The 25,284-nt window shown below is 43.1% G+C and overlaps 1 protein-coding gene across 1 annotated transcript in view; it reads right to left on the bottom strand.

Moving 5' to 3' along the window:
- LOC111962434 (semaphorin-4B) overlaps positions 1-22,065 on the bottom strand; it is a 98,092-nt gene extending 76,027 nt beyond the window's left edge. Inside the window, exon 1 of the mRNA XM_023985519.2 lies at positions 21,877-22,065. The gene's annotated coding sequence lies outside the window, so the exon portion shown is untranslated. The remainder of the gene's footprint in view (positions 1-21,876) is intronic.
- Between the last annotated feature and the right edge of the window lie 3,219 nt (positions 22,066-25,284).

Below are 25,284 nucleotides of genomic sequence, written 5' to 3'. Positions count from 1 at the left end.
TTTTGCGCTGCATGAGCCAAATGGTGTTCACACCAGATACTGACTGGTTTTCTGATCCACGCCCCTACTTTTTTTTTGTTATTTGACCAACAGATGCATGTCTGTATTCTCAGTCATGTGAAATCCATAGATTAGGACCTAATGTATGAACTGTAACTCAGTCAAATCTTTGAAACTGTTGCATGTTTCGTTTATATTTTTTGTTCAGTGTATATGGGACTACTGGCTATCCCATGGTGTGAGAGGAACAGTCCGGTAGGCTTTCCGGAAGGTGATTCTGAGAGCACATAGGGGGCTGATAATCATTGTAAAGATTCTCCTGGGTGTTTAGGATGCACTGTGAGTTTAACATGGGAACACTGCCTTCTTCAAAATCCATCCACAAAAGATAAACCAGTGCAGGGCTCTTCAGGAACAAATTAGATTCCTCATTGAAATACCCAACACTTGAGGGATTACATGCTCTATCCACAGATCTGACTACTATAATGCATGGCAGAGTTGTTATTGTTGTCTTAGCTGTGTATGGTTAGTAGGACCCCCTGAGAAAGCTGAAATAAAATGCTTACCATACGTAATTGCCTGGGTAAATATTTCATGCTGACATTTGCTTTGATACACAATGCAAGGAGAATACGATTATACTGTTTACAACTTCACTAATGCAGGGGGACTGTATAATAGGAATCAGAGAAATGAATGAATGGTTGAGAGGAGTTGTTCAGAACCAGACACAGGAGACTATGTGGTGACCTAGAAAACCAGCCTTGGTTGCCATCTGACTTCTATGAAATGAAATACTTTAGTGTTTAGCCTATAGCCTACTCTTAATGCATGCATTGCAAATCATGTTCTCTTCTCTCCAACACTATCAAAGACGCTACTGATTGGGCTCCAACTGGTTCCTATTTAACTGATTCTACTTTCCAAATATATGCAAAATCACCCATTATGATCTTTGTCTTGTGTGCTGATCATAGTATATTCAACTAAATCAAAGCCTGCAGGTTCTATTCCACCTCTATACTGTGTCTATCATAAGTACTGGATTTATTCACATGTTATTGTGTTACAAAGTGGGATTTAATTGTCATTTTTAGTCAACAATCTCCAACATATACTCTGTAATGTCTGTGGTAGATTTTTATGATTCATGAAAAGTAAAACACTAATATATCTTTATTAGATGCATATTCACCCCCGTGAGTCAAAACATGTTAGAAAGACCTTTGGCAGCGATTACAGCTGTGAGTCTTCTTGGGTAAGGCTCACCTGTATTGTGCAATATTTGCCCATTTATTCTTTTCAAATTCTTCAATGTCTGTCATGGTGTTGGGGATCATGGCTGGACAACAATTTCAAATCTTGCCATAGATTTTCAGATTTAAGTCGAAACTAACTTAGTCACTCAGGAACATTCCCTGTCTTCTCGGTAAGCAACTCCAATGAAGATTTAGTCTTGTGTTGTAGGCATTACAGAGGGTCGAGCTACCTGCCATCCAGGAACTCTAAGCCAGGTGGTGTCAGAGGAAGGCCCTAAACATGTTCTAAGACTCAAGTCACCCAAGTCATAGACTGTTCTCTCTGCTACAGCACGGCAAGTGGTACCGACGCACCAAGTCTGGAACCAACAGGACACTGAACATGTTCTACCCCCAAGCTATAAGACTGCTAAATAGTTAGTTAAATAGTTAACCAATAGCTACCTGAAATATCTGCATTGACCCTTTTGCACTAAGCTCTTTTGACTCATCACATACGCTGCTGTTATTGTTTATTATCTATCACGTTGCCTAGTCACTTTATCCCTACCTATATGTACATTTGGAAAGTATTCAGACCCCTTGACTTTTTCCACATTTTGTTATGTTACAGCCTTATTCTAAAATGTATTAAATATGTTTTTAAATATGTTTTTTTACCAATCCACACAATACCTCAATGCCAAAGAGAAAACAGGTTTTTAAGAAATGTTTGCAAATGTGTACATACAAAAAAACCAAATACCTTATTTACATAAGTATACAGACACTTTGCTATGAGACTCAAAATTGAGCTCAGGTGCATCCTGTTTCCATTGATCATTCTTGAGATGTTTCTACAACTTGATTGGAGTCCACCTGTGGTAAATTCAATTGATTAGACATGGTTTGGAAAGGCACACACCTGGCTATATAAGATCCCACAGTTGACAGTGCATGTCAAAGCAAAAACCAAGCCATGAGGTCAAAGTAATTGTACGTAGAGCTCGGAGACAGGACTGTGACGAGGCACAGATCTGGGGAAGGTAACCAAAACATTTCTGCAGCATTGTCCCCAAGAACACAGTGGCCTCCATAATTCTTAAACGGAAGAAGCTTGGAACCACCAAGACTCTTCCTAAAGCTGGTCGCCCGGCCAAACTGAGCAATCAGGGGAGAAGCGCGTTGGTGAGGGAGGTGACCAAGAACCCAATGGTTACTCTGACAGAGGACCAGAGTTCCTCTGTGGAGATGGGAGAACCTTCCAGAAGGAGAACCATCTCTGCAGCACTCCACCAATCAGGCCTTCATGGTAGAGTGGCCAGACTGAAGCCAATCCTCAGTAAAAGTTAAATGACAGCCCGCTTGAAGTCAAATCAAATCAAAGTTTATTTGTCACGTGCGCCGAATACAACAGGTGTAGACGTTACGGTGAAATGATTACTTACAGGCTCTAACCAATAGTGCAAAAAAGGTTTAGGTGAACAAAGGTTAAGTAAATAAATAAAAACAACAGTAAAAAGACAGTGAAAAATAACAGTAGCGAGGCTATATACAGTAGCGAGGCCATAAAAGTAGCGAGGCTACATACAGACACCGGTTAGTCAGGCTGATTGAGGTAGTATGTACATGTAGATATGGTTAAAGTGACTATGCATATATGATGAACAGAGAGTAGCAGTAGCATAAAAGAGGGGTTGGCGGGTGGTGGGTGGCGGGACACAATGCAGATAGCCCGGTTAGCCAATGTGCCGGAGCACTGGTTGGTCGGGCCAATTGAGGTAGTATGTACATGAATGTATAGATAAAGTGACTATGCATATATGATAAACAGAGAGCAGCAGCGTAAAAGAGGGGGAGAGGGGGGGGCACACAATGCAAATAGTCCGGGTAGCCATTTGATTACCTGTTCAGGAGTCTTATGGCTTGGGGGTAAAAACTGTTGAGAAGCATTTTGGACCTAGACTTGGCACTCCGGTACCGCTTGCCTTGCAGTAGTAGAGAGAACAGTCTATGACTGGGGTGGCTGGGGTCTTTGACAATTTTTAGGGCCTTCCTCTGACACCGCCTGGTGTAGAGGTCCTGGATGGCTGGCAGCTTTGCCCCAGTGATGTACTGGGCCGTACGCACTACCCTCTGTAGTGCCTTGCGGTCGGAGGCCGAGCAATTGCCGTACCAGGCAGTGATGCAACCAGTCAGGATGCTCTCGATGTTGCAGCTGGAGATCCTTTTGAGGATCTCAGGACCATGCCAAATCTTTTTAGTTTCCTGAGGGGGAAAAGGCTTTGTCGTGCCCTCTTCACGACTGTCTTGGTGTGTTTGGACCATTCTAGTTTGTTGTTGATGTGGACACCAAGGAAGTTGAAGCTCTCAACCTCTCAACCAACAGGCACATAAAGGACTCTCAGACCATGAGAAACAAGATTCTCTGATCTGATGAAACCAAGATTGAACTCTTCGGCCTGAATGCTAAGCGTCACATCAGGAGGAAACCTGGCACCATCTCTATGGTGAAGCATAATGGTGGCAGCATCATGCTGTGGGGATGTTTTTAATGGCAGGGACTGGGAGACTAGTCAGGATCGAGGGAAAGATGATCAGAGCAAAGTACAGAGAGTTCCTTGATGAAAACCTGCTCCAGAGCGCTCAGGACCTCAGACTGGGGCAAAGGTTCACCTTCCAACAGGACAACGACCCTAAGCACACAGCTAAGACAAGACAGGAGTGGCTTTGGGACAAGTCTCTGAATGTCCTTGAGGCCCAGCCAGAGCCGGGACTTGAACCCAATCGAACATCTCTGGAGAGACCTGAAAATAGCTGTGCAACAACGCTCCCCAACCAACCTGACAGAGCTTGAGAGGATCTGCAGAGAACAATGGGAGAAACTCCACAAAGTGTGCAAAGCTTGTAGCGTCATACCCAAAAAGACTCGAGGCTGTAATCGCTGCCAAAGGTTCTTCAACAAAGTACTGAGTAAAGGGTCTGAATACTTATGCAAATGTGTAATCTTTTTTTTTTTTTTTGCTTTTCCATTATTGGGTATTGTGTGTAAATTGATGAGGGAAAAAAACGAATTAATCCAATTTAGAACAAGCCTGTAACGTAACAAAACTGAAAAAGTCATGGGGTATGAATACTTTCTGAATGCACTGTATCTATCTCAATACCTTGTATCCCTGCACATCGACTCGGTACTGGTAACCAGTGTATATAGCCAAGTTATCGTTACTCATTGTGTATTTATAACTTTTGTTATTATTTTTCTATTTATTCGTTGTGTTTATATTTATATATTTTTTCTACTATTTCTCTTTTTATTTTTTTGCCTTGTTGGGAAGGGCCCGTAAGTAAACATTTCACTGTTAGTCTACACCTGTTGTTTACGAAGCATGTAACAAATACAATTTGATTTATTGTCATGCTGAAAGGTTAATTAGTCTCCCAGTGTCTTGTGTAAAGCAGACTGAAGCAAGTTTTCCTCTAGGATTTTGCCTGTGCTTAGCTTCATCCCGTTTCTTTTTATCCTGAAAAATTCCAGTCTTTGCCGATGTGAAGTATACCCAAACCATGATGCAACCACCCCCGTGCTTGAAAGTAAGGGGGAATTTACTCAGTGATGTGTTGTGTTGGATTTGCCCCAAACATAAGGCTTTGCATTTAGGCCAAAAAGTGTATTCCTTTGCCATGTATTTTGTCACTATTATTTTAGTGCAGCCTTTCTTAAAGTATGGGTCGCGACCGACGCGGACCTGATAATGGTGGGTCGTGATGTGTCAGAGTAAATATATAATTATTTCATTCATTACTGGAATTGATTTGGTCAAGTGTGCTCTCTGCTTAGCAGCGGTCTCTGCTCAGTTTGGCAGGTGCGTGAGTGTGAGAGGGAGATGCCCATGTGCTTCGCGGTTTACCTGATATTTTTTCTGCAGTTTTCTTGAAGATTACTCCGCGACACACGCGATGCAGCGCTGTCGTTCAGCAGCAGATGATGCGCTGTCTGCCACTGACTTGTCATTCCCACTCGCCATCACTCAGCGCTGTCATCAAATGGACTCATGCTAGCCACAAGTTCTGACTGAGCTCAATTATCATGAAACTCGTATACAGCGATGAGTTTCTCTTTCATAGAAACGTATAACGAGGAGCGCCCACAATGTGTTTTGTGCGGGGAAGTGCTTAGTAATGAAATGACAGGTCCTGACCAAACATCCACAGCATGATGGTAAACCCAGGAAGTTCTTTCAGAACAGGGCAGAATGCTTCAGGAAACAGTGCTTCGACAGTGAAAAAGTAAGTCAGCTAGCAAGGTATTGTTGTCATTGTATAACAGGTGATGAAAAGCATAAATAAGGGAGTACTAACTATCTCTCATAGTAGTAGATGTGAGTTTCTCTTTCAAACAATCCACTGGCCTTGTACACAGCTAATAGCTATCATTCGCCAAAGCAAGCTAGCTACTGATAGTGCAACCTTAGTAACAGTACAGTCGTGGCCTAAAGTTTTGAGAATGAAACAAATATTAATTTCCACAAAGTTTGCTGCTTCAGTGTCTTTAGATATTTTTGTCAGATGTTACTATGGAATACTGAAGTATAATTACAAGCATTTCATAAGTGTCAAAGGCTTTAATTGACAATTACATGGAGTTGATGCAAAGAGTCAATATTTGCAGTGTTGACCCTTCTTTTTCAAGACCTCTGCAATCCGCCCTGACATGCTGTCAATTAACTTCTGGGCCACATCCTGACTGATGGCAGCCCATTCTTGCATAATCAAMGCTTGGAGTTTGTCAGAATTTGTGTGATTTTGTTTGTCCACCCGCCTCTGAGGATTGACCACAAGTTCTCAATGGGATTAAGGTCTGGGGAGTTTCCTGGCCATGGACACAAAATATCGATGTTTTGTTCCCCGAGCCACTTAGTTATCACTTTTGCCTTATGCAAGGTGCTCATCATGCTGGAAAAGCATTGTTCGTCACCAAACTGTTCCTGTACCTGTTGCTCTCGAGGATGTGTGTTGGTACCATTCTTTATTCATGGCTGTGTTCTTAGGCAAAATTGTGAGTGAGCCCACTCCCTTGGCTGAGAAGCAACCCCACACATGAATGGTCTCAGGATGCTTTACTGTTGGCATGACACAGGACTGATGTAGCGCTCACCTTGTCTTCCGGACAAGCTTTTTTTCCGGATGCCCCAAACAATCGGAAAGGGGATTCATCAGAGAAAATGACTTTACCCCAGTCCTCAGCAGTCTATCCCTGTACCTTTTGCAGAATATCAGTCTGTCCCTGATGTTTTTCCCAGAGAGAAGTTGCTTCTTTGCTGCCTTCTTGACACCAGGCCGTCCTCCAAAAGTCTTCGCCTCACTGTGCGTGCAGATGCACTCAAACCTGCCTGCTGCCATTCCTGAGCAAGCTCTGTACTGGTGATGCCCTGATCCCGCAGCTGAATCAACTTTAGGAGACGGTGCTGGTGCTTGCTGGACTTTCTTGGGCGCCCTGAAGCCTTCTTCACAACAATTGAACCGCTCTCCTTGAAGTTCTTGATGATCTTATAAATGGTTGATTTAGGTGAAATCTTACTGGCAGCAATATCCTTGCCTGTGAAGCCCTTTTGTGCAAAGCAAATGAGACACCACGTGTTTCCTTGCAGGTAACCATGGTTGACAGAGGAAGAACAATGATTCCAAGCACCACCCTCCTTTTGAAGCTTCCAGTCTGTTATTCAAACTCAATCAGCATGACAGAGTGATCTCCAGCCTTGTCCTTGTCAACACTCACGCCTGTGTTAACGAGAGAATCACTGACATGATGTCAGCTGGTCCTTTTGTGACAGGGCTGAAATGCAGTGAAATGTTTTTGGGGGATTCAGTTCATTTGCATGGCAAAGAGGGACTTTGCAATTAATTGCAATTCATCTGATCACTCTTCATAACATTCTGGAGTATATGCAAATTGCCATCATACAAACTGAGGCAGCAGACTTTGTGAAAATTTATATTTGTGTCATTCTCAAAACTTTTGGCCACGACTGTACAAATGAAGATGAAAAATGATCAGGCCTACTGTACATCTTACTGTAGAAATTATTGTTGAAAAGTGGTCTAGGTTGGAACTGTTGCTGTTAAAATACAATAATATTTTTTATTCTTAAATGGAATAAACTGATTGAAGCAACATGCTTTTTGAGGCAAACACACTCACACAGTTCTGGGTTGTTCATCTACAGCAGGAAGCTGTCTCCTGCCTGACTGAAAAAGCAGTAGATGTTCTGGTCCAGTTTGGCACTACATATCTATGCGAGTCAAAGATCTCAACTCTGACATACTTAAAAAACAAGTACAGAAACAGTTAAGGCTGAGCATGACCTCAGTGTTGTACTGTCAACAGAGCCCAGAATAGACATGCTCTCAATAGGACTGTGTGTCTCTGTGTTTTCTGGTCTACATCTGTGTGATGTGATCAATCAGTTTATTCCAGTTCAGAATGAAAATGATTTATTGTATTTTAACAGCAACAGTTCCAACCTAAACAGATATGTAAGAGTGTTTTTAAATGGGGGAAAATAAACATTAATATATATTTACATGGATATTTAATTTCATTGTTATTTGTTTTTGTCTATAATTGTCACGTTTGTCGTATGAATCGGACCAAGGCGCAGCGTTGTATGCGTACATTCTATATTTATTAAAAGAATGAACACTGAACAAACAAAACAACAAAACGAACCGTGAAGCTAATATGAATAGTGCAGCCAGGCAACTAAACATAGAACAAGAACCCACAAACACAAAAGGGAAAATGGGGATCATATTTAGGTAGCCAATCAGAGACAACGATAAACAGCTGCCTCTGATTGGAAACCAACCAAACACTATAGACATACAAATTACCTAGACCTACAAAACCCCTAGACATATAAAAACCCTAGACAATACAAACACTAGCATACCCACCCTCGTCACACCCTGACCTAACCAAAATATAAAGAAAACAGAGATATCTAAGGTCAGAGCGTGACAATAATGCATTTGTTTTAGGCATAAGGGCAAGGAAATGTACCAATATTTATGTATAGTTGCATATTTTCCTAAACTTGGGTCCCAGGAAAACACAGAATTTCTCATTTGGGTCCCAGGCTGAAAAAGTTTAAGAACCCCTGCTTTAGTGCCTTGTTACATACAGGATGAATGTTTTGTTGTATTTTGATTCTGTATATTTCTATTCTTCATTTCACTCTGTCATTTAGGTCACTATTGTGGAGTCACTACAACGACGTTGATTCATCCTCAGTTTTCCCCCATCACAGCCATTGAACTCTGTAGCTGGCCTCATGGTGACATCCCTGAGCAATTTCCTTCCTGTCCTGCAGCTCAGTTCAGAACGACGACTGCATCTTTGATGTGTCTAGGTGATTTAATACATAATCCACAGCAGAATTATTAACTTGACCATGCTTAACGAGATATTCAATGTCTGATTTGTTATTGTTACCAATCTACAATCCCTACCCTTCTCCATGATGCTTTCGAAAAGCTCCCTGGTTTTGTAGTTGTATCTGTTACAGATGTTGTGTGTATGGGGGATAGGTTAGTCATTAAAAAATAATGTCAACCACTATTATTTCACACTGAGTGAGTCCATGTAACTTATTATGAGATTTGTTAAGCCAAATTTTACTCCTGAACTATTTTAGGCTTGCTTAAACAAAAAGGCTGAATACTTATGCAACAACTATATTTTTGTTATTTTATTGGTATTATTCTGTAAAAAATATATATAATTTTCTTTGCACTTTGACAATATGGAGTATATTGTGTAAACCAATGACACCAAATCAAAATTCTCTCTCTTTCAATCCCACTTTGTAACGCAACAAAATGTGAAAAAATCAAAGGGGGGTGAATACCCACTGGACATCCTTATCAGCAGCCATTAGAGAGGATCTGTTGAGCCTCCTGGCTCACAGCACTCACAGAGCTGTTCTACATGCAGTCAGAGCAATTATCATCCCAAATGTGTTGCACAAGTACTGCTGGGACAATCAGGAGATACAGCACTGTATGCTGGGGTGGGTATATGCTAAACCCAGGCCAGTCCTCCCTTCTCTCCCCTCTCACTCTACTATTGATTTGCCCTTGGAGCAGGGTTTGTGTGTGCTGAATGGGGACAGAGCCTGGCTAGCTAATTATGTGGACACCCAGTAATGAGATGCACATGCAGCCCTGACAGTGGGATGATATGCAGTCTTTTCCATGACACATACAGACAAAGGGCCTGCAGGATGACTCACAGGGGGGCTGCTGTCTTCATTACAGCCTAAAGGAGACCCTCATATGATCACAGTCACACCAGCCTGACAGGCCATGACAGGCTCTCAAACCTCCTAGACCATTTGAGCTTGAATGTCACATTCGAGCATATGAAAGAAAAATACCAGAAAATACAAATGTTGGATACTCTATGGATTTCCATTAGGAAAACAGTACAGAAAGGAATTAATTTAACTATACAATCCACTCTGAAATGTGCTACTTCAGAAATATTCTCGAGCCCACTGTCAGCGAGCTGTTTAAGATATCCAGCCGTGCTCGGTTTATGAGGGGTCAAAGCGTCTGTGAGACACAGGTGAGGAGCTGTAAAATTCCTGGTTGCTGAAAGTAGGTCAGAGCAGTCCAAAAGTTTGCTGCTCCCGCTCTAAATGTTTCCTATTGTTTGGAATTATCTCCCTGTATCCTTCTTTGTGCATTTACTACTGGGGCAATATGGACCCTGATATGCTAAGCTTGTTACAATCTGCAGGACTTTGTATCTCTAGTTAGTTTCTGTTTTGCTTTAGTTCTGACTGCATGTGGTAGATATGTTTTTTTTAAATGGAAATGGCCTATTATTGTTAGTTCAAAAGTACACTGTGGATGTATGCCTTTTAAATGACTAACACATCAGGTTTGACGAATACACATCAGGTTGTACGAATACATAGCCTAAGTGCTTTCATTAACATTTCGTTCAGTTGTTTAATTTGTCATTGAATGGTCACTCAACCAATCAATAGTTATTGATCACCAGATGGAACCTGCATAGATAACATAAAAGCATTTAAACGATTCTTTAGCAAAACTCCCTTGAGACTAGGAGAACTATGAGGTAAAGGCTTTGCAAAGATAACATATAGAAAAACATGTGAGACTAGAAACAAGCAGATTAGGCTATTTCAGAATGTGAGTGAATAAGGGTACACGCCCCAGTGCTCTATTTGAATCTCTACTTGAAATCACCATCTTGCTTCAACCAGCTGGAAAATGTATTCAGATTGGAGTCTGCTTTAAAAAATCGATTAAGATGGTCTGAATTCTTGAACTGCTATAAACAATGGTGTGTGGGTGTCCCCTCTGGATGGCCATAGAGAAAGGTTGCACACATTCCAATAGCTTAGAGGCTTAGACAGATGCTCTGAGCGCTGGCCAGTGCAGGGTAGTGTGCTCAGCCCATCCATCCATCCATCACTGTGTAGGGCTGATAAAGGGCTCAGCCTCTGCTCCTACACACTGCCATCACTGACACACAGCCCCTATAGACACCCACATCTCCTTCTCCTCGTCCATCCCCTCCCCCTCCACCCATGGCCTGTTACTGACAGATGCCTGCACACCAGGGTTTCTCAGAGAGCAGGTCCGAAAACCCTGACCCTCCCCTTGCCCATCACTCTCCCTCTTCCCAATGTCTTCTCTATGCTGAGCTCTGGTCAGCAGCACTGCACATCACCTTCACTCAATATCAATCAGTGAGCCCAACACATCTCCTACTAATGCCGTGTCTCGGTGAATGTCTACACAGGAGCAGGAGTCTCTCTATGACAGAGTACTTGTGGTCAGCTCATAGCAAACCCTGCACACATTCCACACAGCTTACTGTATGAAGAACAGAGAAATGGCATACAACTCTATATGAATTATGCATAATATGACCTAGATCAGTGGTTCCCAACCTTTTTGGGTTCCTGTACCAACAAATTAATTTGTCTGCCCGGAGTACCCCTGAAGTACCCCCTCATGTGCATTCTACCAGTAGGCATATGGTCTCATGAGTCTTTTTGAGTACCCCCTGTGGATAGGACAAGTACCCCCAGGGGTCCTAGTACCCCTGTCTGGGAGCCACTGACCTGGAGGATAACATTGATTATTTATCATGTCTGAGAGGAGCAAGAGGAGATTATGCATATGAAGCAGTCATACAAGTGTCCTCAGTAGAGTACCAGAAACAGGAGAAAAAAGCTGCAAGCAATAAATACATACAGTGGGGAGAACAAGTATTTGATACACTGCCGATTTTGCAGGTTTTCCTACTTACAAAGCATGTAGAGGTCTGTAATTTTTATCATAGGTACACTTCAACTGTGAGAGACGGAATCTAAAACAAAAATCCAGAAAATCACATTGTATGATTTTTAAGTAATTCATTTGCATTTTATTGCATGACATAAGTATTTGACCACCTACCAACCAGTAAGAATTCCGGCTCTCACAGAACCTGTTAGTTTTTCTTTAAGAAGCCCTCCTGTTCTCCACTCATTACCTGTATTAACTGCACCTGTTTTAACTCGTTACCTGTATAAAATACACCTGTCCACACACTCAATCAAACAGACTCCAACCTCTCCACAATGGCCAAGACCAGAGAGCTGTGTAAGGACATCAAGGATAAAATTGTAGACCTGCACAAGGCTGGGATGGGCTACAGGACAATAGGCAAGCAGCTTGGTGAGAAGGCAACAACTGTTGGCGCAATTATTAGAAAATAGAAAAAATAGAAGAAGTTCAAGATGATGGTCAATCACCCTCGGTCTGGGGCTCCATGCAAGATCTCACCTCGTGGGGCATCAATGATCATGAGGAAGGTGAGGGATCAGCCCAGAACTACACGGCAGGACCTGGTCAAGACCTGAAGAGAGCTGGGACCACAGTCTCAAAGAAAACCATTAGTAACACACTACGCCGTCATGGATTAAAATCCTGCAGCGCACACAAGGTCCCCTGCTCAAGCAGGCGCATGTCCAGGCCCGTCTGAAGTTTGCCAATGACCATCTGGATGATCCAGAGGAGGAATGGGAGAAGGTCATGTGGTCTGATGATTCAAAAATAGAGCTTTTTGGTCTAAACTCCACTCGCCGTGTTTGGAGGAAGAAGAAGGATGAGTACAACCCAAGAACACCATCCCAACCGTGAAGCATGGAGGTGGAAACATCATTCTTTGGGGATGCTTTTCTGCAAAGGGACAGGACGACTGCACCGTATTGAGGGGAGGATGGATGGGGCCATGTATTGCGAGATCTTAGCCAACAACCTCCTTCCCTCAGTAAGAGCATTGATGATGGGTCGTGGCTGGGTCTTCCAGCATGACAACGACCCGAAACACACAGCCAGGGCAACTAAGGAGTGGCTCCGTAAGAAGTATCTCAAGGTCCTGGAGTGGCCTAGCCAGTCTCCAGACCTGAACCCAATAAAAAATCTTTGGAGGGAGCTGAAAGTCCGTATTGCCAGCGACAGCCCCGAAACCTGAAGGATCTGGAGAAGGTCTGTATGGAGGAGTGGGCCAAAATCCCTGCTGCAGTGTGTGCAAACCTGGTCAAGAACTACAGGAAACGTATGATCTCTGTAATGCAAACAAAGGATTCAGTACCAAATATTAAGTTCTGCTTTTCTGATGTATCAAATACTTATGTCTTGCAATAAAATGCTAATTAATTACTTAAAAATCATACAATGTGATTTTCGGGATTTTTGTTTTAGATTCCGTCTCTCACAGTTGAAGTGTACCTATGATAAAAATTACAGACCTCTACATGCTTTGTAAGTAGGAAAACCTGCAAAATCGGCAGTGTATCAAATACTTGTTCTCCCCACTGTATATACAAAACTGATGGCGATAACAGCCAACTGGGGGGTGACATTAACATGTTCCCTCTTTGATGTACTTCATATCTGTTCACTATTTGACTGTGATCATAACTTTCATCCTTCAGGCTTGTCTGTGGTCACCCTCTTCCATGCACCAGTTTGCATGTAAGCTGCTCTTATTTGCTATGGGAAGATTATAAATGGATATTTCAATGCAGGGTTGTGGAAGCTACTCATAGTTTACCAAACTAACAATTACTTCACACTAGAATAAGTTAAGCTACTCTAAAGCTACCCGTAAGAAAAATATTGTTTACTTTGAAAAGGTAGTACACTACATCCAAGCTTCCCCGTGAAAAATGATCATATCTAAATCTGAAATGTCAGACAAAAGAATTGCAATAAAAGCTGTCTCTGGGGTCAGGTGTTGACAGAATGTGTCATTTAGCCTATTAAAGACTAACTATGTTTCACATGAGAATTAGGCAGGTTTGATGGCAAAAATAAAAGGACATACTTGCTGACTCCACCCATATTTTTCTAATCTTTTTGTAAAAAAGTAGTGTGTAGTTCCAATAGTTAGATACACCGCAAAACAGTAATTAAATACTTAAAACGGTACCAATATTTTGAATTTAGTTCAACTACCACCAAGCTACTGCAAAATGTAGTTATATTACTAGTTGAACTACATGTAGTTCAATACTCCCCAACACTGGCTTGTACTGTAGTAAATCTTCATCTGAGCATTCGTGTAGCACATCTGCATACTGCAGAAATGTCATAATGATCATTACAGAGGTAATAATAAATATAGGTCTCCCAGTTCAATCTGAATGCAGAGGTTGCCTTAACATGTAGACTGTTCTGCTCTACCTTTGTAGTCAGGCTGTGCTCTGTGTGATAAGAGCTGTCCTCTGGGCTGCAGACGGGAGAAAATGCTCGCCTAACATTTTGAGATGGAATTGTAAACCATGTTACAGTGAAAAGATTGCCTGTCTGATATTCTTTTGCCAATCAGGTTCACAAAATCTGTTTTACAGAGATATGTAAATCAAGTGCAACTGATCCTGGGGCAGCAGATGCTGACTTGCTGATGCCTGTGGTTGCTCAAGTTCCTCTTCTTCTCTCTTAGCCTTGAAATTAGTGGGGGATGATACTAAGAACCAGCCAAAGCCCCCTGGTTGTCTTTATCTACCAGACAGACTTTTTTTTGTGGAGTGTCACTTGCAGTGACCTCAAGTTGGAGTGATCGATAGTATGCTACTTATTCTTAAAGAGTCACCAAGGCATTAGAAACCCAGTCATCCCAGTCATGTCATCAATCCTTTAGAACACAAATACGTAGGGTACATTCCACTCAGTGGCACCCAATAAACCTCGACACTAACACACATCATGTTTGTTGTTGTATTGTTTCTATAATTTTTTGTTGTTGTATTGTTTGTATATCGTTGTATTTAGAATGTGTGTGACTGTCCTTGTCTTAGTGTTTAAGTGTCTTAGTGTTTTGTTACTTGTCAAGTTGTGTGTTTTTTGTGGACCCCAAGAAGAATAGCTGCAGCCTCTGCAAAAGCTAATGGGGACCTCAAAAGGGGGCAGCCTGGTTGGCAATCTGGAGGAGACGCGGTCTTGTCACTCAGTGTCAACCTGATAGCCATGGAACACTAAAGCGTAACACAGCGCCTACTGTAACTTTTGTTTAAAGCTGCAATATGTATCTTTTCGGGCAATCTGACCAAATGCACATAGAAATGTGAGTTATAGATTTGTCATTCTTATTGAAAGCAAATCTAAAAAGTGGTAGATCTGTTCTATGTGCGCTATTTCTATGCTTCCTGTTTTTAAAGTTATGTTTTTGTGTCTTTTAGACCAGCTTCAAACAGATGAAAATGTTTGTTTATTGAGATATTTCACAGTGGTTTCGATGGTACAATGATTCTCTGCTTTTGTTTTGTCACAAACTGAAATTAGATGAACTATTAGGATTTTAGCAACCATACATTTTTTATTTTAATATTAAAATGTATATTTTTAGGTCTAATTGACGATCATCTCCAAAATGTACCTTCACATTGGAGGGCCTGTTCTATTAAGTTTTCCCTTGAATCTGTTTTCTTCATATTTCTTAGTAAAAAGTTGTGCTGGGTTAGATGAGTTAAAGTAAGGCTGACGGACTGCCCTCTCTATTTAACCGGACAAGCATAATAAGGGGATTGACAGCCTATCAGATAACACTGTTCAGTGCAACTGATTGAATGTACATAAAGGCAGAGATCTCTTATGTAGCATGGTGCGGATAACTAGCACTCTGAAGTAGTAGAGTGCAAATTAAACTTAATGACTAAGAAAAAGGATATACATTTAATTTCTCCTTTTCATTGACACCGAGCAAAGATACATGCATAAAATGCATAAGTTGATAACCTTTATATCAGATTTTTGCTAGTGGGAGTTAGCTTTCACTGGCTCTGCAGAGGATTGTTGGTTAATGTAGTACGGAGTGAAGTGAACTTCAAAAGGACCCTTGAAGTTCCTGTGGCCTTTGTTTGCAGTGAAGGGCCCAGCCGTAGAGTGCAGTGGATGATGCGTGTGAGATCCAATCACAGTCCTGACACGTCCACACAGCTCAGCTCTGTGCAGGGCCCTGCGGCTGCAGGCATGGAGGTGGGAGCTGATGTCATGGAGAGATGGCAGTGAAATGATCTGTTACAGGAAAGCTGAGCCTCTTCAATACCATATTAGAGCCAAGCCCACATAGAATTTCCTCAGACATCTTCACCTACTTTCACAACATAGGGGTTAGGGCATGTCATACCACAGGTCAAGTCCTCTGATGCAATCTCCTTTCCAGACATGAGCAGAGCAAGATAGATGTTGCTTTAGTGAGTCTAGAATTATGAAGGAAGGTGTGTAGCCATGAATTTCCAATATACACAAAAGAAAGATGCAGAACCGGAACAATGATAACCTATTTTATTATCTGAGACATTTTGTAGGTTAATCTATGAGGTAGACTAAATGCAGCTGGGTAGACTAGACGACTATCAGGTTGTAAGGAGCTTGCTTGACCTTAGAGCTGGGACTGAACAAACCAAAGGTTTTCTTTTTTGCCTGGATCCAGAGTCAACTGATTAGAGGGAACAGCAGGAAGACAGTCATTTGAAGAAGACATAATTCAGACAATGAGCATAAAGTATCTTTCAGGAGCCATATAAGGTAATCTCCCAAAATACCCTGCAACTCAAGGGTGAACTGTAACTTTAAAAACAAGGCTCTGCTGCTTTGTTGTTCAGTACAAAAGCAAGCACACAGCGTAGCTCTTTCTTTTGGGCAACCCCATCGCAATAAATAGTACAGCAGCCTCCAAATAAACACAAGAAGGTCCCTTTTCCTACTTTGTTAATTCAGGAGCATGAGGAGCAGTCTTTTACAGACTAAAGCAGAGCTGTGTAGAAGGACAGCTTGAAAATATCTATATGACCTGAACCAATTAACCAGCAGCCCTCTCTCTGTTCCTCTGTCCCACCGACCATGCTAGCGGCAGTGGGGAAAATGAGCATCAATGCATCAAAAGCGTTAGTTCCTTCCTGTGAGCTGCTACCTGCATGTTAAGCAGCTCCATTCCCCCAGATGTCTGAAAGCCTTGCTGGACCCCAGGCAGCATCAGCAGCAAATCTGTAACTGTCTCCCTCCCAGGCTGCCCAGACCTGTGTAGTCAGGCAGACAGTTGAGTGGACAGGTGCCAGGGTGGACAGAGGAAAGGACAGTTATCTGAACCCTGCGGTCACTCACACCATGAGAAAGCACCGGGATAAGACGTTAGCATCTTTCAAAAGGCCAAACGGATGTCTTGCCCTGGCTCTTCATATATCACATATTCGATCCAATACCATTAATTATTCAGACTGAACTGTGCCTACTGTGTCTCTCACCTCAAACACCTGCAATGCTTGCCTACCTGGATTACAGTGTTTCCACAAGAGGCTTTTAGACTGCCACTGTCTACTATCAGTCATGCAGTTCACCTCACTCCTCATATTCCATATCTGTAGTGCTAAGTACAGACTGTGCAGTGTAGATAAAAAGAACAGTACAGTATGCTATCATGTTGTTAACGATCACGCTGTAAAAGGAGTTGGTAAAACAGTTCGGTAGACCTATATTTTATGAGGTGCTGCTCTGTGCAAAGTTTTGCTAAGTGGGTCATGACATGAGCTGTCATGTGCTAACCTAACACAAGGCTAACTACAGCGAGGGCTCGTCTGCATTAGCATAAGAAAGGCATAGCTGGCAGAGCCTTTGACTTTTGGCGAGGGGTTGTAAAATGTTGCAGCTCTGGTGTGCGTCATGCTCATACAGCGAGACGTGAAGCGAGGCAGAGAGCAGCGCAGGTCTTCTTTCATGACTGCACACAGCCATGGAGAAGTGAACTAGGGGGATAAAGCCAGCATTCTACCCTCACTCACTCCTTCGTTTGTGAATTCCAGCTGCGCACGCAATGACTAAATACCAGCATCTCTCCTCCCTGTTCTCCTCTGTGCACGCCTCCCACTCCTAACTATCAGCAGGGATTCCTGACTGGATAACATGTGACCGACATTCTCCATCAGACACTTGGTAGGTTAGAGGAGGACAGAATCATCCAACAACACAGTAATGAGCATGTGACTTCTCAGCTAGGCATAGGCTAAACGTTCAGCTGGCCTTCACATAATTGGATAATTGATAAAGAACATATTATCACAAAAAACTTGTTTATAGTAGAAAAGCAATTAAAAGCCTCATTTGATCAGTGGTCTGCAGCTGGAATGTCTGGGAGGGTCAGCAGCGCCATTAGTTGCATAAAGAGCACAACCTGGAATGCTGGGAGGTCATGATCCAATCACTGCAGCGGGGAAGGGGGAGGCTCCTATTGGCCAAAGATGATTCCAATCATCACATACAGGAGCTCTCACACTGGCGTCAGAGAGGGGCATACCAACACAAGTGACAAACACTTCATATAGACAAGTTTGGAGTACGCAGGTCACACATTTAGCTCCCCTCCAGGTCGAGCATTAGTTAGAGAGGTACAGAAACTCACATTCCCCAGCTCACCACTGTTTAAAATACAACAGTATAATGCTTGAAACATGGACATGCAAGAAGAACCGATGTGAACCCGAGGGTGACGGACAGTGCGCCCTGAAGACAATTTTGCCATTCTCACACGGACACATGAGAAACGCTGACCCACGTGTAAACATATTCCAAATGTCTTCTCAAAACTATTCCACGGGCCTGTGTAACGTTACAGTTAAAATAAGGTGGAAGCCTGAGGCACTTCATAGTACACGTGGCGTGTTTCTGTGCACTTCTCAAAGGGGTTAAGAGACAGATCTGAGGCTCTCTGAGACAGCCAAGCAAACACAGGGTTCTGCCTAGGATCCATGTCCACAGCCATTTCCCACATCTTGCCATGGTGACTGGACTACTCTGGACTGGGACAACACTCGAGACTGCTAGCTGAGCTCCCTGAATGCCTGTTTGCAGAGTTCCCATCAGTAAGTACACAGCAATAGCACTCTCTGAAGGCCCATGTTTAACCTTCAGGTTACAAGTGGCTGGCCACTCCACATCCCATCCCCCTCTTCCTGTTATTAACCCCTCTCTCACTCATGCAATACATCCACCAACAGCACAGCAGAACTGAACAGCTCTCTCACATGAATACCCTTATTATAGCACCTCAGTCCCAGCTGTGGTTGACAAACATCAAGTAGCAGTCAGTCACCATAATAGGTAGGCAGGTAGCCTAGCAGTTAAGAGTGCCAGTAACCGAAAGGCCGTTGGTTCGAATCCCCAAGCCGCCTAGGTGAAACATTTGTTGATGTGCCCTTGAGCAAGGRACGTAACCCTAATTGGTCCTGTAAGTCGCTCTGAATAAGAACGACGGCTCAACTGTCAAATGTAATAATGGTGGATGGGTCCTCAGAGAGACAGTGTTTCAGATCACTCACATTACTTAATATGGTTCCTCAGTAAACTAAGCTGATCGGTTGAGTGAGGATTGAAGTTTATTTACATTCCTCATTTTTACTACCAGAACGAATTGCATGATCCATTTCACACACACACACACGTACAAGCAAGTGCGTAGACATGCACACACAAACACTGACAGGTACTGAGTCACTGTGCCTAAACCAACAGATGAAGAGGAATCTGATTAATGCTGAGAAAAGACCCCTGGGATTATGATGAGTGTGATTGGAAGCATGTGCCAGGGAGCGGGGCCAGGGAGTGTTGTGCTAGAGCGGGGCCAGGGAGGGTTGTGCTAGAGCGGGGCCAGGGAGGGCTGCGTTAGAGCGGGGCCAGGGAGGGTTGTGCTAGAGCGGGGCCAGGGAGGGTTGTGCTAGAGGGGAGTCAGGGAGAGTTGTGCTAGAGGGGAGTCAGGGAGAGTTGTGCTAGAGGGATCGGGAGAAGTTGTGCTAGAGGGGAGCCAGGGAGAGTTGTGCTAGAGGGGAGCCAGGGAGAGTTGTGCTAGAGGGGAGTCAGGGAGAGTTGTGCTAGAGGGGAGTAAGGGAGAGTTGTGCTAGAGCGGGGCCAGGGAGAGTTGTGCTGCGCAAAGACACTACAGTGTGATGTATTTCTTCTTTTCTCTGAGCCCAATCACTAATCTGTAACAGGTTGTCCATTGCGATCACATTGTGAAGCTTCAGTGCACAGAAGCACTGTTTTTCTTTCTTTGCTTTGTGCCCCTCTCAGCTGCTGGAACAGCAAATCAAGAAAGGCCTTCCACTGTGCAGAGGGAGAGCTGGGTATTCTGGATGTAGTGGTTGTAGCTAAAAACAGCCATGAAATAATATTGACTTTAGGCGTTACATGATCAATTAACGTTATTGTCAAAGCACAATATCCAAACTAGATATTTAATCTTTACATTTGGCATTGAGAATACCACTATATAAACCTACAGTTCATATCTAAGGGTATAGACTCCATCCATTAACAGTATATAGAATATGTGCGCCAATGAGATGTCCATCTCCCAATGGGATGCTAGAAGTGAGTAGCTAGAGTGTGGATTTGAGTTATTGATATCAGGCACCGTCCTTTACCAACAAGCCAAACTCTTTGTGACAGAGTCATACAGGCAGCTCATTGTCAAGGCTTCTGTACCCAGAATGCTGTTGCCAGCTGTTGTCTTTACAGATCAGAGCAAAAGAAAACACAGAGACAAGGTCATCAGCACAGGCAGGCTTTTCTTCTCCTCACAAATGTGCATCAGACATGGAAATCGACACATTTCCAAATGAACTAGGAAACAGAATTCACTCTGTTTGAAGAATATATTAATTGATCTGTCCTCTCATTCTGATAGGAACTCCCTTTGACTGTTTGTTGTAAAAAGATTGAATATCTCTACTGTAGTTCTACATTTGCTGTATTTGTTTTGTCTCCTATAGCATGTCCATGTTCGCGATGGCTATCACATGTCCAGCTGTCGAGTCACATAACTGGACTACACCCTCAGGCTAAAATGAACTGGCCTTTGAGAGATACATTCCATAGTGGTTCATATTGCACTCCAGTGATACTGTATCTAGGCTATGTAGTGCTGAATAGGTTGATGTTGACACCCTATCGTAACAAAAAGTAGGCACTGACCAGTGTGCACTAGTAAGATAAATCCTCCCTCTCCAAAGAAAGGCACATAGTGTAACAAAGGCTGGCTTGTTAATCATCTTCATAGAATAGATTCAGTTTCAATTTCTGTCATAATGAACACACCTAACACATTGGCAGGCATTATGTCACGACTGTGCTGCCAGCAGAGTGAGGGTGGGAGGTTTGAGTTTCACACAATAACACCTGCAGCCTCTGGCCTGAAGATGCCCTGCAAGACCCACAGCAAAAAACCCTGACTGGCATCACATCACAACCCCAACCACCACAACAGTCCTGCTGCACAGCTCTCGACCACTAAGGGAGGCATAATCACGCCAACACACTCTCAAATGAGATCTGATGTCATTTTTTATGTTTGTTCTTTCCCTTCATTTACAAAGCCAACTTTACCACATGCCACAGAGTTCACAGGAAGTTCCCGTGCTGGGAGAGGATGTGAGTGCACTGCCTGCCACATTCGCTCACTCCTATCTGTAGAGAGAGGCCCCATTCCCCGTCACACGCTCTCTGTGCTGGAGAGACTGAGCCGTCAGCTCAGAAAAAACACTCCCTTACTATGGACGCTCACGCACAGTCTAATAGGCCTTTAAATGTGAACACACCCAGGTAAATAGCTGTACTTGAAAAAAAAAAAATATATATATATACACACACACACATTACAGTATACTAATAAAAAAAAGAGTTCAACACCAACAACTCTTTAGGCAGGAGGACCTAGGAAAAACACACTCAAGCCTATAGCTACCCACTACGAATATGAATACGAATACGAAGAAGAGGAAGAAGCAGCTCTGCCCTGCTATCACCTTATTATTATAATTTTTTTAATACTGGGGAGAGGCTGTCTCATGTCAGCAGCACACACCCACTTTAGCCCTGTGTACTTAGAGAGAGAGAGAGATAAAATAGCCCATAATGCAGAGAGAGGCAGGAGAATGACAGCAGTGTCCATTTCACAAGGTAACCAAAACCCCAGGAGACACATCAATGATTAACTGAGGCAACGCTCTGCACTCTTAATGAATACAGGGCTGCCTCTGTAGTAGTGGGTTGTACTTACTCTCTTTCCTGCACAACTCTGTACCAAAATGATCTTCAGATTAAGAAAAAGTTCCTTTTAGGGTTACTCGGAGAGAAATGCCCTTCAGGGAACGGGTAATAGAACAGCCAGTAGATTATCCATGTAGGCAGTTAGAGTAGCAGTAGTTAAAGGGCTCCTGCTGCCTGCTCTGTGTCTGTCTGCTTTCTCTCTCTCTCTAACAGTCTGACACGCTGTCATAGTACAGCCTGCCTCTCCTCTGGCCACTCTCCACTATAGCCCCTCCCCTCCCACACTGCTGCCAGAGAGGGAGGGAGCAGTGGCTCTGATATACTACTTCTACAGAAGTGGGAGAAGAAAGAGAGGACAGGATACACCCACAGAATGGTCTTCTCTTAGTTTGATTTCTGGTTCTATCTGATGTATGAACCAGGCTTAACTAGAATTACCACTCTAAACAATGGAACAATTAAGAAGTGGGTTGAAGAAGAAAAACCTAGGCCTGTTTAATTCAATCAAAAAGTCCCTTTATATTTGACTTTCCTCATATACGTATCTATGTAACTGCTCCCGAGTGGCACAGCGGTCTAAGGTACTGCATCGCAGTACTCAATGTGTCACTACAGACACCCTGGTTCAATTCCAGGCTGCATCACAACCGGGCGTGATTGGGAGTCCCATAGGGCGGTGCATGATTGGCCCAGCTTCGTCTGGGTTTTGCCGGTGTAGACCGTCATTGCAAATAAGAATTTGTTCTTTGTGACTTCCCTAGTTAAATAAAAAATATCTATTTTTTTTTGACTAAGCTATATAGTGCGAAGTCCCCTGACAGTTAAACATTTCACACAAAATTAGTCCTATTATTATAAAAGTCAGTGAATGACATTGGTGGGTTAAGGTTACATCCATAAAAAAATACTGTTGGTCATATCTCGAAAATTCTGTGGGAAAACTAGGTTTACTTCTCTTGCCCAATTTGTTTAGAGTATCAGAGTATTAATTGGAAGAAGTGAACTGGTTAAGAGGAACCACTTGAGTGTATTCTATATATTAATCATAGGAAGCAGAGTATGAGGCTAGCCCTGACAGGATGGTGTCACGAAGTGCTATTAAAATAATACACAACCCACTGCCAAGGACAAGCTTTCAGGCCATGACACTGAGTTCCACAGAACTGGTGACGCTAACAAGTCTCGGTGGGAATTTAATTTACAACTAAGAGACCATTTCATCCGCTGAAAAGGGGCCACTGTCTTCTAGTGCAACCGCATACTGGCCATGTTAAATAGACACAGCCTGGAGTTAGCTCTCAGTTGAATAGCATTAGTGAATGCTGTTATTCCTGCGTGAGTGCCTCAGAGAATGCTGAAATGGAATTGAAAAATCATATCACTCAGCCATCACATGCTTTCTTCCTTTACCAACCAAAACAACCATGAGCGCCTAGTGGAAAACAGGTGCATTTAATGCAAACGGAATGGAAGCAGTCCAATTTCACACTTTGTGTACTTTTCTTTCTTTTTTTGCATAGTCTCTGATGTGTAAAATAACTTTTGAAACTATAAAAAGCCATCCATGTGAACACAGTGAGGTGTAAGATAGCAGGCTGTTGAGAGGGGGACTCCTTTTTCTAAACTAGTGGGTGCTAATGTACTTTGGGCTGCAGTGCTAAGGAGGCAGACGGAATGCTACGTTTAGAGGTGTCAGGAATGGGAATGCCAGTTCTGGGCATCTCGGTGAGAAGGTATGGGGCTGAGATTCCATGATGGTCAGATGACAACTACTAGGACTACTATGGCAAGGCTAGCCTACAGCCGTCTTATTTACAGACACTGGACACCGGCTGGTTGCTACACGTTCAGTATGTCAGTCCTGTACTATAAGAAGACCGTCTACACTGCAGCACATTCTGAAGCCAGACAGACAGTGTACCTCTATAGTTGAGTTAGACCACCTGTCCTTGCCTATACCAGACGTCTCAGAAGAAACCCCTCACTGAGGCGGGCAGACGTCTAAACATAGATCAAACTAGTTAAACAAATGGAGACAGAGGTGATCATGAAGGCTCTGGGATCCCATTAATAGATTTGACCAGATCTCGCTGGACTCCATCTGGAGCCGTTCCAGTCTACATATGCTACTGTATGGAGGGAATGCAGATAGGCTAACCAAAAGACTAATTTCACATAACGGTACCTGTGAAATAGAAGGCATAAGACATATTTGTATTTTCTGTGCATCTCACACCAAGAGGAAATGCTGACAGGTCACTTTGTACAAATTCATTACAAATAGTGTACAAATTACAGCACAATGATAAAAGTCTGTGTTACACATATTAGCCTAATGAGAAAACACCATATAACAGGTCTCTATTTCACTAGTGCGGCTGACAGGACCAATAAGACAAGAGATATAGGCTAGCTGCTCAATGTTACCTCTGTGCTCAGGGATTATTTGATGATATTAAAGACCACATTATCCTCAGAATAAGGTTTGGGTTTCACCTCCAACCACACAATATAAACATCTACACTCTTTGCTCCTCCAATGTTACAAACACTGATATTTTTATCTGGAGAAACATTTGTGATTGATGTGGCGTGAACTTGTTACAGACAGCTGTGTAGAAACCTCTCTCTGTCGCTCCATCTCACCTTGCCTTCAGCAGACACACACCATCATCATGGTGTGGAATTTAGAAAGTCTTGGTCTGGTGTGCACTGCATATGTAATGTTTATACCATTTTCAACAATTAGCAGCAAAGAATTTTATGAAATGCTCCTTTAAAATTTATGTGGATCCAGAACTCCACACTGCCCTTTCCCACCTGGACAAAAGGAACACCTATGTGAGAATGCTATTCATTGACTACAGCTCAGTGTTCAACACCATAGTGCCCTCAAAGCTCATCACTAAGCTAAGGACCCTGGGACTAAACACCTCCCTCTGCAACTGGATCCTGGACTTCCTGACTGGATCCTGGACTTCCTGACGGGCCGCCCCCAGGTGGTAAGGGTAGGTAACAACACCTCTGCCACGCTGATCCTCAACACTGGGAGCCCCTCAGGGTGCGTGCTCAGTCCCGTCCTGTACTCCCTGTTCACTCATGACTGCATGGCCAGGCACGACTCCAACACCATCATTAAGTTTGCAGATGACACAACAGTGGTAGGTCTGATCACCGACAACAACGAGACAGCCTATAGGCAGGAGGTCAGAGACCTGGCCGTGTGGTGCCAGGAAAACAACCTCTCCCTCAACATGATCAAGACAAAGGAGATGATTGTGGACTACAGGAAAAGGAGGACCGAGCATGCCCCCATTCTCATCGACGGGGCTGTAGTGGAGCAAGTTGAGAGCTTCAAGTTCCTTGGTGTCCACATCACCAACAAACTAACATGGTCTAAGCACACCAAGACAGTCGT

Source organism: Salvelinus sp. IW2-2015, linkage group LG4q.1:29 (assembly GCF_002910315.2).
Source record: "Salvelinus sp. IW2-2015 linkage group LG4q.1:29, ASM291031v2, whole genome shotgun sequence".
Lineage (NCBI taxonomy): Eukaryota > Metazoa > Chordata > Actinopteri > Salmoniformes > Salmonidae > Salvelinus > Salvelinus sp. IW2-2015.
This window is presented reverse-complemented; position numbering and strand designations above follow the sequence as displayed.